The sequence below is a fragment of the Vulpes vulpes genome, chromosome X (assembly GCF_048418805.1).
Source record: "Vulpes vulpes isolate BD-2025 chromosome X, VulVul3, whole genome shotgun sequence".
Taxonomy (NCBI): Eukaryota; Metazoa; Chordata; class Mammalia; order Carnivora; family Canidae; genus Vulpes; species Vulpes vulpes.
In genome coordinates this window covers 25,426,829-25,441,717 of record NC_132796.1, presented here as the reverse complement: position 1 = coordinate 25,441,717, position 14,889 = coordinate 25,426,829, and the positions used below count along the sequence as shown (strand labels likewise).

The window sequence follows — 14,889 nt, the reverse complement described above, 5'->3', positions numbered from 1 at the left end:
GCCAACATATAGCATAACACCCAGTGCTCATCCCATCAAGTGCCCCCCTCAGTGCCCATCACCCAGTCACCCCCACCCCTCACCCACCTCCCTTTCCACCACCCCTTGTTCGTTTTCCAGAGTTAGGAGTCTTCCATGTTCCGTCTCCCTTTCTGATAATTCCCACTCATTTTTTCTCCTTTCGCCTTTATTCCCTTTCACTGTTTTTTATATTTCCCAAATGAATGAGACCATTTAATGTTTGTCCTTCTCCGATGGACTTATTTCACTCAGCATACTACCCTCCAGTTCCATCCACGTTGAAGCAAATGGTGGGTATTTGTCATTTCTAATGGCTGAGTAATATTCCATTGTATACATAGACCACATCTTCTTTATCCATTCATCTTTCCATGGACACCGAGGCTCCTTCCACAGTTTGGCTATTGTGGACATTGCTGCTAGAAACATCGGGGAGCAGGTGTCCTGGCGTTTCACTGCATCTGTTTCTTTGGGGTAAATCCCCAGCACTGCAATTGCTGGGTGGTAGGGTAGATCTATTTTTAACTCTGAGGAACCTCCACACAGTTTTCGGAGTGGCTGCACCAGTTCACATTCCCACCAACAGTGCAAGACGCTTCCCCTTTCTCCACATCCTCTCCAACATTTGTTGTTTCCTGTCTTGTTAATTTTCCCCATTCTCACTAGTGTGAGGTGGTATCTCATTGTGGTTTTGATTTGTATTTCCCTAATGGCAAGTGATGTGGAGCATTTTCTCATGTGCTTGTTGGCCATGTCTATGTCTTCCTCTGTGAGATTTCTGTTCATGTCTTTTGCCCATTTCATGATTGGATTGTTTGTTTCTTTGTTGTTGAGTAGTAATACTTAATATCAGACAAAACAGACATTAAACCAAAGACTGCAACAAGAGACAAAGAAGGACACTATATCATACTAAAGGGGACAATCCAACAGGAAAACATAACAATTTTAAGTATTTACGCACCCAACATGGGAGCAAACACATATAATAATTAATATTGAACATAAAGTAACTAATTGATAATAATACAGTAATAGTAGGGGACTTTAACACCCCACTTACATCAACGGACAGATAATCTAAGCAGATAATCAACAAGGAAACAATGGTTTTGGATGTCATTCTGGAATAGATGGACTTAACATATATATTCAGAATGTTCCATCCTAAAAGAGTGGAATACACATTCTTTTCAAGTACACACAAAACATTCTTCAGAACAGATAATGTATTTTCCCATAAAATGAGCCTCAACAAATTCAAGATTTTTTCTGACCACAACTCTATGAAACCTGAAGTCAACCACAAGAAAAAATCTGGCAAGATCACAACACATGAAGATTAAAGCTACTAAACAATGAATGGGTCAACCAGGAAATCAAAGAAGAAATAAAAAGGTACATAGAAAAAATGAAAATGGAAACACAACATTCCAAAACCTCTGGGATGCAGTAAAAGCAGTTCTAAGAGGGAAGTTTATAGCAATAATGGCTTATCTCCAAAAGCAAGGAAAATCTCAAATTAGCAACCTAAGCTTGCTAAAAAGAACAACAAACAAAACCTAAAACCAGCAGAAGGAAGGAAATAATAAAGATGAGAATACAAATAAATTATATAGAAACTAAAAAATAGATATATATAATAGATCAATGAAACCAGGAGCTGGTTCTTCTTTTTTTTTTAAGTTTTATTTTATTTTATTTTATTTTAGAGAGAGAAAGGGAAAGAGAATGATTGTGTGCACAAGCAGGCGGAGGTGCAGGCAAAGGGAGAGGGAGAGAATTCTCAAGCAGACACCCTGCTGATCATGGAGCCCAACAAGGGGCTGGATCCCTGGACCTTGAGATCATAACTTTAGCTGAAATAAAAGAGTTGGACACTTAATCGACTAAGCCACTGGACATCCCAGGAGCTTGTTCTTTGAAAAAAAAAATCATAAACCTCTAGCCAGACTCCTCAATAAAAAAAAGAATAGGACTCAAATAAATGAAATCACAAATTAGAAGAGAGATATAACAACCATCACTCCAGAAATACAAACAATTATGAGAGAATATTATGAAAACCTATATGCCAACAAATTGGACAACCTAGAAGAAATGGGTAAATTTTTAGAAACATAAATTACCAAAACTGAAACAAGAAAAGATAGAAAATTTGAACAGACTGATAACCAGCAAAGAAACTGAATCTGTAATAAAAAACTCCCAAACAAAGTTCAGGACCAGATGGCTTCATGGGTAAATTCTACCAAACATTTAAAGATGCATTAATACCTATTCTCCTCAAACTATTCCAAAAAATAGAAGAGAACGGAAAACTGCCAAATTCTTCCTATGAAGCCAACATTATCCTGCTACCCAGATTGACACCACAGAAAAAGAGAACTACAGGTCAATATCCCTGATGAACATGGATGCAAAAATCCTCAAGAAAATACTAGCAAACCAAATTCAAGAATACATTTTAAAAAATCATTCACAATCAACTGGGATTTGTTCCCAGGATGCAACTGTAATTCAATATTTGCAAATCAATCAATGTGATACATCATGTTAATGGTTAAGAACCATATGATCATTTCAATAGATGAAGAAAAAGCATTTGACAAAGTACAACATCCATTCACGATAAAAGAGCTCAACAAAGTAGGTTTAGAGGGAACGTACTTTTTAAAAAAATATTTTATTTATTTATTTATTTATTCATGAAAGAGAGAGAGAGAGAGAGGAAGAGACATAGGCAGAGGGAGAAGCAGGCTCCATGCAGGGAGCCTGATGTGGGACTTGAACCCAGGTCTCCAGGATCAGGCCCTGGGCTGAAAGCAGTGCTAAACCACTGAGCCACCCGGGCTGCCTGAGAACATGCTTTAATATAACAAAGGGAAGGGCATAGAGTATAGAAAACTCATAAGTTACATAAAATAAAATCTTCTTTTAATAACAGGAATTCCTAACCTGATATGTTTTTCCTTTAGTCTTTTAAACATTTCCTTTTACTTTTAGTTGCAATTCTCATTTTACCAGTTCTTACTTTTTTCAGACTAATAGTGACATGACATAGTGCTTATATAATTCACAATTCCCACTACTATCTTCAAATTGCATTTAAAACCTGAATGTCCAGCTTTGTCTGATCTGCAGTTTAGACACAAACCCAGACACACAAAAACAATAGCAAAAGAGCAACCTTTCGATCACAGCAGTTTGTCCATTTGCCATGAATGAATGTAAAGGCAACACTACAAATAAAATTGCCCCCCCCCCGATAAGAGGTGCCTGACTTGTGAGAAAATACCACGAAAGTCACATTAGAATAGGTGTGAGTTCAAAATTTATCTATTTAAAGGAAGACACTGCAGTCTGATGCTTTGATTGGATCATTTATAAAGAGGGTGACTGAGTGAGGGAGAGAGGAATCCTGTCATACTTGCCTCCTATATTACACATTGCCATTCTGTCAAGTCAAATCTAATATAAATGAATCACATTAATCAGAAAATGTGAATTTTTACATGACAAGCTAAAGGGGCATGCCATTTCCAATTAGAATAGTGATCTAAAATTAGCTACTGACACAAGCAAGTATACATGGTCAATTTGCCTGCCTGAAACTGAAAATTAAATAAGACATATTGGATAATAGATAGCCCTAGAGGGGACATGCAGCTGTAATTCACTCATGTTGCTCAGCTGATGTCACAAGCCACCGAAGGATATTCAATCTTGTGCTCATTTTGAGATGGTTGGATTTAACTCAAGAAAATACTTGGATCAATTGTCCATTGATTTGCTTCTGTGAATACTAGGGGGTGTGCACAAGAGAGGATATTCACTATTGTTCCAAAAGAGGAGTAAATTGAGATGGCAAAGGAGAACCGTACGTTGGAAGATCAGTATCTCATTATTAATATGTATCAGTACTTTTGAAATGGAGAAACATGTTTTCATACAAACACATTTAAGCTTTCTGTCCATTACTTTGCTCAATTTCACACTGTAAATAAGATAACCTTCTCCCTTTTCACCAGTCATTGCCAATCTTGGTGAAAACAATGTACATAAATGGGTTTTGAAGAATTAAAAATCTTTTTCATGCTGTAAGTACCATTATTATTACTTCACAATGTAAGATTCATTTTTGTAAAGTTTACTTTGTATATTTTATATATTTCTATCTTCTACATATCTGCTCAGGCAAGAATGCACCATTAATAGGCATGTGGCAGTGTTTCTGTTAGTTGCTCTAATTTGAATAATGATTATTTACCAAATTAAGATTTTATTTTCTTAATTTTTAAAAATTTAAATTCAATTTGCCAACATAGAGTATAACACCCATCAAGTGCTCATCCCATCAAGCACCCTCCTTAGTGCCTGTCACAAGGTTTTATGTCTTGATCACAGACTCTAAAGTAAATTACAGAAGGCAGGAAGTTGTGGGGAAATTTGGATATTTTTCTGAGACTATTTGTAAGAGCAGTTTTAGGTTTACAACAAAATTAAGAGGAAGTCACAGAGATTTCCTATATATCCTCTGCCCCCACACATGCATGGGCTCCGCTATCATCATCACCAACAGAATGGTACCTTTTTCTTTTTAAGCTAAGTAAGAATCTACACTGACACATCATAATCACCCACAGTCCAGTTTATCTTAGGGTTCACTCTTGGTGCTGTATATTCTATGTGTTTGAACAAAACTATTTTGATATGTATCCACCACTGTATATTATACAGAATATTTTCACTGCCCCCCAAAATTCCATTCTTTCTCTAGTCACCTCTTCCCACACCTCCCCACTCCTGGTAATTGCTAATCTTTTGTTAAGTAGGCTTTATGCCCAGAATGGAACCCAATGTAGGACCCAAACTCACGACCATGAGATCATGATCTGAGCTGAGATCAAGAGTCGGATGCTTAACTGACTGGGCCACCCAGATACCCCATGGCAACTGCTAATCTTTTTATTGTCTCCATAGTTTTACCTTTTCCAGAATGCCATACAGTTGAAACCATAGAGTATATAGCCTTTTCAGATTGGCTCCTTCCACTTAATAGTATGCACTTAAGTTCCTTCCATGTCTCCTCATGGTTTAATAGTTCATTTCTTTTTTTTAGCACAGAGTAATATTCCATTATCTGGATGTACCACAGTTTACTTACTTTACTTACTTACTTTACTTACTTACTTACTTACTTACTTTGGAAGATCTTGGTTGCTTCCGAGTTTTGGCAATTATCAATAAAGCCATTATAAACATTAGTTTGTGGGTTTTTGTTTGGACTTAAGTTTTCAACTCCTTTCGGTAAATCCAGCATGATTGCTGGATCATATGTTAAGAAGATGTTAAGTTTTTTAAGAAACTGCTAAACTGTCTTCCAAAATGGCTCTCCCATTATGCATGCCCACCAGTGATGTATAAGCATTTCTGTGCTCCATATCCTCACCAGCGTTTGATGTTGTCAGTGAATATGGTTCATTTTCACAATGGTAGAATAGGCTTTCAGGTAAGAGGAACAAATAATTACAGTTGATAATGCAAGTTCTTTTTTTTCTAATAATAAATTTATTTTTTATTGGTGTTCAATTTGCCAACATACAGAATAACACCCAGTGCTCATCCCGTCAAGTGCCCCCCTCAGTGCCTGCCAACCAGTCACCTCCACTCCCTGCCTTCCTCCCCTTCCACCACCCCTAGTTCGTTTCCCAGAGTTAGGAGTCTTCCATGTTCTGTCTCCCTTTCTGATATTTCCCCACACATTTCTTCTCCCTTCCCCTCTATTCCCTTTCACTATTATTTATATTCCCCAAAGGAATGAGACCCTATAATGTTTGTCCTTTTCCGATTGACTTACTTCACTCAGCATAATGCCCTCCAGTTCCAACCACGTCGAAGCAAATGGTGGGTATTGGTCGTTTCTAATGGCTGAGGAATATTCCATTGTATACATAGACCACATCTTCTTTATCCATTCATCTTTCGATGGACACCGAAGCTCCCTCCACAGTTTGGCTATTGTGGACATTGCTGCTAGAAACATCGGGGTGCAGGTGTCCCAGCGTTTCATTTCATCTGTATCTTTGGGGTAAATCCCCAGCAGTGCAGTTGCTGGGTCATAGGGCAGGTCTATTTTTAACTCTTTGAGGAACCTCCACACAGTTTTCCAGAGTGGCTGCACCAGTTCACATTCCCACCAACAGTGCAAGAGGGTTCCCTTTTCTCTGCATCCTCTCCAACATTTGTGGTTTCCTGCCTTGTTAATTTTCCCCATTCTCACTGGTGTGAGGTGGTATCTCATTGTGGTTTTGATTTGTATTTCCCTGATGGCAAGTGATGTGGAGCATTTTCTCATGTGCTTGTTGGCCATGTGTATGTCTTCCTCTGTGAGATTTCTGTTCATGTCTTTTGCCCATTTCATGATTGGACTGTTTGTTTCTTGGCTGTTGAGTTTAATAAGTTCTTTATAGATCTCGGAAACTAGCCCTTTACCTGATACGTCATTTGCAAATATCTTCTCCCATTCTGTAGGTTGTCTTTTAGTTTTGTTGACTGTATCCTTGGCTGTGCAGAAGCTTCTTATCTTGAAGAAGTCCCAATAGTTCATTTTTGCTTTTGTTTCTTTTGTCTTCGTGGTTGTATCTTGCAAGAAGTTCCTGTGGCTGAGTTCAAAAAGGGTGTTGCCTGTGTTCTCCTCTAGGACTTTGATGGAATCTTGTCTCACATTTAGATCTTTCATCCATTTTGAGTTTATCTTTGTGTATGGTGAAAGAGAGTGGTCTAGTTTCATTCTTTTGCATGTGGATGTCCAATTTTCCCAGCACCATTTATTGAAGAGACTGTCTTTCTTCCAGTGGATAGTCTTTCCTCCTTTATCGAATATTCGTTGACCATAAAGTTCAGGGTCCACTTCTGGGTTCTCTATTCTGTTCCATTGATCTATGTGTCTGTTTTTGTGCCAGTATCACACTGTCTTGATGACTACAGCTTTGTAGTACAACCTAAAATCTGGCACTGTGATGCCCCCAGATACGGTTTTCTTTTTTAAAATTCCCCTGGCTATTCGAGGTCTTTTCTGATTCCACACAAATCTTAAAATAATTTGTTCTAACTCTCTGAAGGAAGTCCATGGTATTTTGATAGGGATTGCATTGAACGTGTAACTTGCCCTGGGTAACATTGACATTTTCACAATATTAATTCTGCCAATCCATGAGCATGGAATATTTTCCCGTCTTTTGTGTTTCCTCAATTTCTTTCAGAAGTGTTCTATAGTTTTTAGGGTATAGTTCCTTTACCTCTTTGGTTACGTTTATTCCTAGGTATCTTATGCTTTTGGGTGCAATTGTAAATGGGATTGACTCCTTAATTTCTCTTTCTTCAGTCTCATTGTTAGTGTATAGAAATGCCATTGATTTCTGGGCATTGATTTTGTATCCTGCCACGCTACCAAATTGCTGTATGAGTTCTAGCAATCCTGGAGTGGAGTCTTTTGGGTTTTCTATGTAGAGTATCATGTCATCGGTGAAGAGGGAGAGTTTGACTTCTTCTTTGCCAATTTGAATGCCTTTTATTTCTTTTTGTTGTCTGATTGCTGAGGCTAGGACTTCTAGTACTATGTTGAATAGCAGTGGTGACAATGGACATAATGCAAGTTCTTTAACATTTCTTTTAAGTGGTATACATTCTCTCATGTTATTATCTCACACATATACATAGAAATACTTTATAAGAGAAATTGAGGTAGTTGACCACATTTGCCATAAAGAGAATGTATTTCAAATTTAATTTGTTTTCTAATTGACTTCTATACTTTTGAGGGAAACCAACTGGATCACAAAGGCAATAAAGCACAGTAAAAAACTATCAAGTCAGAAAACAGGCAATGGATTTGAGTTATTACTTCACAAAAAGGGGATACTCAAGCAGGCAATAAGCATATATAAATATTCTCAACATTACTACTCAGAGAAATGTAAATTAAAACCTCAATGAGATACTATTAAACACCTACCTAAAATGAAAGACATTGACAACACCCAGTATTGGTGAAGATACGGAACTGGAACTCTCATACATAAGCTGCCAGGAGTGTAAAATGATATGACCACTTTGGAAAGATACTTGTCAGTATCTTCTGAAGCTAAACATAATGCTGACCTTATATCCTAGCCATCACACACCTAGATTTACACCCACAAGAATGAGTGCAGAAGTCAGGTACGAGAATGTTCTTAGAGGCTTATTAAAAAATATTTATTTACTTATTTTAGGGGTGTGCAGGGGCAGAGGGATAGAGTCTTAAGCAGACTCCACACTGAATGTGGAGCCCAACATGGTGTTTGACCTTGAGACCCTGAGATTATGGCTTGAGTCAAAACCAAGAGTAGGATGCCTAATGGACTGAGCCACCCAGGTGTCTCTTAGCAGCTTTATAATAGCCCCAAACTAAAACCAACTCAAATGCCCAACAACAGTACAATGAATAAACAAATTGTGGTATAATCAGTGGAATACTATTTTGCTATAAAAAAGAATCAACTACTGCTACACTCTACAATGTGGCTTTCTTTCACAGATGTCATGATAAGTCAAAAAATTCAGATACAGAAGAATAGGTTCCATTTATATGAGCTCCCTTAATAGCATATGATTCCACTTATATGAATTTCAATAATGGGCAAACCAAATGTATTGTGATAGAGGTCAGAAGAGCGGTTCCCTCTGGGAGTATGTTACAAGCAGCAAGGTCATGAGGGAAGCCTCTGGGGTATTGGAAATGCCCTTTATCTTCAACTGAGTGGTAGTTACCCTGCTGTGTGTAGGGGTGTGTGTGTGTGTGTGTGTGTGTGTGTGCGTGCACATGCACAAAAGTTCATGGAGTTGTAGATATATGATTTTTTTTTAATATTTCCGGCTGTATTTTATTTATTTATTTATTTTTAATTAATTTTTATTGGTGTTCAATTTACCAACATACAGAAAAACACCCAGTGCTCATCCCGTCAAGTGTCCACCTCAGATATATGATTTGTGTGCTTTACTCTATGTATCTTAGACCTCAATACAAATTTAAATGAATGAACAAATCTTTAAAACTATCTAAAGAAGAAAGTTCATTTTTGACAAAGCGCTAGTATTAACAAATAATTGAAATTACCGGCAGTAACAGGGCACCTGGGTGGCTCAGTCAGTTAAGCATGTGCCTTCAGCTCAGGTCATGATCTCAGGGTTCTGGGATTGAGTCCTGCATCGGGCTCCCTGCTCAGCAGGGAGTCTGCTTCTCCCTCTCCCTCTGCCCCTCCTCCTCGCTTGTGCTTGCTCTCTCACTTGCTCTTTCTCTCAAGTAAATAAATAAAATCTTTTTTTAAAAACAGAAATTACCATCAGTGTCACTGAGCCACACTTAAAAGTATCAAAGGAATACTGAAAATAAGGTAGTATAGTTCTTAAAATTATGCCAGTGTAACTGTTCCATCTTGACATATATTTTCCTACAAAAAGCTTCACCTATTTAAGTAGGCTCTCCAACTGCCTCTTTTCTTTTCTTTTTTTTTTAAGATTTTATTTATTTATTTATTTGACAGAGAGAGAGTGAGACCCCGGGATCATGACCTGAGCTGAAGGCAGACTCTTAACTGACTGAGCCACCCAGGTGCCCCTTGCCAACTGCTTTGATGTCCTTGAAAAATTTCACTTCCCATTGAACATCATTTAAAAATTATCTTCGGGATCCCTGGGTAGCTCAGTGATTTAGCGCCTGCCTTCGGCCCAGGGCATGATCCTGGGTCCCGGGATCGAGTCCCACATCGGGCTCCCTGCATGGAGCCTGCTTCTCTCTCTGCCTGTGTCTCTGCCTCTCTCTCTCTCTCTCTCTCTCTCTCTGTCTCTTATGAATAAATAAATAAAATCTTTTAAAAAATAAAAAAATAAAAATTATTTTCATGTACATTTTATTGATGAGTATGCTGATTTCCCTCCAAACGTATTTTTATGTGTGTGTACTATACTCGTGTAAACCTAAGCAACTACTTGCGGGATGGTCAATGGAAAAAGAGAGGTTTAACAGATATACAAAGTAGAGAATTTTCTTGGTACACAGGAGGCCTGATACAATTAGGGCATACGACAACTAGTTCATGCCCAAATGATCAATAAGAATGATTAACTTATAGATGGTATTGTTTGCTTCCATATATATTGTTGTATCAACAGATGTCTTTTTAAAAAAAGATTTTATTCATATATTCATGAGAGACATAGAGAGTGAGGCAGAGACAGAGGGAGAAGCAAGCTCCCCACACAGTAGGGAATCCCATGCAGGATTTGATCCCAGGACCCTGAGATCATGACCCAAGCTGAAGGCAGACCCTTAAACCAACTGAGCCACCCAGGTGTCCCTCAAATAATGTCTTGAAAAAAAAAATAAAAATCATGCGCACTGAGCTTTCTAACGTGCAGGCCATTCCTTGAGTTCCATAATAAAATGGTGGTCAAGACATTAACTCACTCTGATAGCACCAGGCACTGGATGTCAGAACAAAATAAAGGCAAGAGTCCTTCCAAATACTGAATGTTTATGGGCAGGGTTCCTTATTTCACCCACTTCATTCATTCATTATGTTTAGAATTCTGTTAAGGAATTTCTCTGAAGAAGGGATTCCTGCACTTCCCATAATTTATTATTATCAACATATGAAGGTCCCATTGTCCACTCTCTAAATGTTTTAAAATTTGGTCACACAAAATTTTAGGCCTAAGACTATACACCCTGAGAGCAGCAGAGGCTTTTCAAACTGTGGGTAACTGGTGTTTGTGAGGATTGGAGTGAGGAGGGATAAGACATGGAAAATCAGTGGACACATTTAAATAGGAAGTGAGAAAAAGAAAGGGAGAAGAGGGTCATGTTCTAGTGATATGCCACAAGTGCTGCTAATCGTAAAAAAAAAAAATCTTACCTTTTCTTACTCATCTATTATGCCATTGACTTTCCAGAAGTACCAAGAAGGAGCTAAGAAATATCTTACTTCATTATAAGATTAAGAACCTGAAACACAAGGAAAATAAGTGTTTTCTCATATTGAACACATCCACTAAGTCCCTGAAAATCCTGAATTCTTCACCTCTAAACACTGCTCATATGGTACCTGGGGGAGATCCACTTTTGGTTGTAGGTAGAACGAAGACTTTTAAATGTATTTAAAAATACACAACACATTCCCATGCTTCAAAATTTAAATGATTTAAAGGGTCTACAGTAACATTTTCTCTTCTATCTCTGTCCCTCAGCCAAACTGCTCACTTTCCCAGAAGCAATCAATGTTACCAGTTTCTTGGGGATCCTTCCAGAAATATTTAATACTTAAGAGAAAATACACAAATGCACCTGTACGCATGCATGCAGGTGCACACAAAGGTTTTCAATTTTTACACAAATGGTAGCATACCATACATATTAATCTGTACTCAGGTTGTTTGCTTTCATGGATACCATTTCCTAACAACAGTAGATAAAGTTTTTATATACGCTATTTGTGGGATCCCTGGGTGGCGCAGCGGTTTGGCGCCTGCCTTTGGCCCAGGGCGCGATCCTGGAGACCCGGGATCGAATCCCACGTCAGGCTCCCGGTGCATGGAGCTTGCTTCTCCCTCTATGTCTCTGCCTCTCTCTCTCTCTCTCTCTCTCTCTCTGTATGACTACATAAAAAAAAAAAAAACTTTATACGCTATTTGTATGCTGCCAGTATGATCAATCTTTTCACTTTCAGAAGAACTATGCAGTGAAATGAAAACACATAGAAACCGGCTTTACAGAGATTATGGCTCCATCACCTACACACTAGCTTTGAGATTTGGGCAAGATGACTAAAACTCTGAACCTTACGTAGTCCCTCAACGATACTTGTAAGGCCTTCCTGCCAAGACTGTTGGGGGCAATTTTAAGAGCCTGGGAGTGGGAGTCAGGCAGCCTGGTTAACTGAACATTTATATAATCTTGGGCAGCTGTTTGATCTCTCTGAGCCTTGGTTTGGCCTGCTCCCTATGCACTGTCACTGATAACCACAAATGGAAAACTTCACTCGAACTTAAGAGTACGGTCAGAATTACCAAAAAGGAAGCACATCCACAAAATCATCATGCAGGTCCAGTGATAGAACATGACCTGAGACCCAGAAGTCCCCACTTAGTGCCCCTTCCTAGTACCTTTTCCTCTTTTGTAGAGGAAACGAAAGAATGCTACGAAATGCTACAGAATGCTACGAAAGTAACATTACTCTGACTTCGAATATCCTAATATCATCCTGCAAGTTTTTGCATTTCACATAAATTGAATTAATAGGTATGTATTTTTTGTCATCTGGCTTCTTTTGCTCAGCATTTGGTTTGAGATTCATCTACCTTGTTGAGATAGCAGTAATTCATCACTGTCGTTGCTGTTCTGTATTAAGAATTTGCCACAACATGTATTCATTTTACATAATGAACAAATGTTGATGTACTTTTGCATCGTTCCCAGTTTTTGTCTTTTATTATAATGCTGCTCTGGATATTCTAGTGCACATATGCATTTCTGCGTGGTTTAAACCTACGAGTAGAATTGCTGGGTCACAGGGTAAGTTTATGTTTGGAATTCTCAGTAATTGGTGGTGACTATAGTAAGCTGTCTACACGTTTCAATCAGGGTTTATAGTTGCAAGCACCAGAAACCAACTCTGGTAGATTTCAGAAAAAAGGAATTTACTGAGAGACCATTTAGTAGGTCATAAAATCACTGGGAGGATTTGAGAAATAGGCTCAGGAAAAGGCGAGGAGCGAGGGCCCCAGGGCCTGGAACCCAGCCAACATCACACCATGGTACTAGCGTCAGGAAAGCTACGTTTTAGTCATGCTATATTCCAGATCTCATAGCTGGCATAGTCAGCATTGAATTCTCGCCACTAATACCGCATTCCTCTGGCTGTTGCTGCTAGAAAAAAGAATGCCTCTGTCCCAGCTTCTTTGCCTTTCGAGTCACTGATTCAAAGTCTGGTGTGTACACAGTGGATAGGTCAGGCTCAGGTCCCATACCCGGGCCACAGATATAAGGAAGTTTGATGTAAGCACTTTCCCAACAGAGGAATGAATAGATGAGTATTCGGATATCAGGCATAAAAAATCTGTTTCTAAGATTGACTGTTTCCTCCCAAGTTAAATAACTGGGGGGAAAAAACAGATATGGATCTCCTTCCATAAAGAAACAAAACAAAACAAGCTAAATTGAACTCCTCTAAAATCAGAGTTTTCCCCTCAACTACATGTTTAATAAATGTGACAAGCATGTTAGTTCTGAACACTAGTCTGAGGTTCCTCAAATCATTTACAAAAGACTTCATAGCTTTTAGAAAGTAGAAACAGAGTAATCAAACAACTAAAGAATATTTTTTGTAATGAAGAAAAAAAAATGCTGTCTTCTTCCATAGTTTACCATGGTTTTTTGAGTATGTGCAGAGGAAGCCTTCCTCATACCTTGTTAAGGCAGACGCTGCCTTGGAGGCATGTTGTTCTGGCCCCAAAACCAAGTACTACAAATTTAGGGCATCTAAGGCTCCTCTATGTTCCTTGGCTAACTTCCGAATATCAAGCCTGTTTTACTTTCTTAGATCTTTACCCTCTTACCATCCCATGTTTTTGTTTCCAGATTCTTCTCACAACTGGCCCCACTCAACTGGGGATTCTGTTGGAAACTTCAGTCCATTGCTACCAATCTCCTCTCTGCCTTAAGTATTGAGGCCAGAAAGCTTCCTCTCTGCTTGCCTTAACTAGCTCCTTCCTCAGTCACCCACTTCCTTTCCGTTAGCCCATTTTCATAGAGGCTGCCAGGTTTCCCACTCGGGGAGCCATGAATCCCACAGGTGAGGTGGCATATATCAGGGTTGCCTCTGGACGGGATTTTGCCATTGCTTGCAAGGTCCCATTCTCCTGGCCGACTCGCTACCGTTATGGCTGCACTCTTCATCCGTCCTAATCCACTTGCCCCCTGGTTATCTGTCCCCTCACGGAAGAAGGCCGGCTCCCAGTCCTACTCTCCTGGAATAACTTAAGATACATGGAGATACCTTTACCCAGCTTAAAGGGCCTTGTCATTCCTTTAGCTCTCTACTCAAAATCTCATGCCCTGCATCTCATCATGGTGGACACACTCTCCACTTTTCGCTTCCCACTCACTGCTCCCAACTTCCTACTTTTTCTTTTTCTCACCACTTGATTCCTCCCTGGTAGCCTCATTCTGTGAAAGGAATTTAAAAATATTCACATGCAACGGTTCCCCACGTTTATCGTGTCCGAATTCTGTTCACCTCCCAGCACAACCCGGCCATCTCTGTCCTTGGTCTGGGTCAGCTCTTTTCCGTCCCCCTCAACGATGAGCCCAGAACTGAAAAAGTTACCCCCGGTCCTTCCTCCCAACAACTGCCGATTTCATTCTCAGCAGACGACCTTGCCTTTACATCAGTGAAAAAATTGAGGTCATCAGGGAGGTCTTGCTCAATTTCGCTGTAAACATATCTATATTCATTGGTTTTGACTTTCCTTCCTTCACTCCGAAGTCTGTGGTGTCCCTTCCCAGCTCAAGGCCAATTCATGCTGGTGGTCCAACTCCATCTCCTGTATCTGCCCTGACCTTGCTCTGTCAGTCATCTCTTTCTCAAACTCTTTACTGGATCCTCTCCTTGTCTATAAACACCTGAAGACTTTTTCATTTGAAAAGGCCCTCCCACCTGCATCCTATTCAGCTACCATCTGGCTCTTCTCCGTCGCTCCACTTTCAGATCTTGTGAAAGCACAGAAAAACTGGCTGGGGCTTTCACTTCCATTTTACTCCTTGAG

The 14,889-nt window shown here is 39.3% G+C and overlaps 1 pseudogene; it reads right to left on the bottom strand.

The window, feature by feature from the left end:
* The window catches only part of LOC112919023 (ubiquitin-conjugating enzyme E2 variant 2 pseudogene), a 40,314-nt pseudogene extending 26,294 nt beyond the window's left edge, over positions 1-14,020 (bottom strand).
* Between the last annotated feature and the right edge of the window lie 869 nt (positions 14,021-14,889).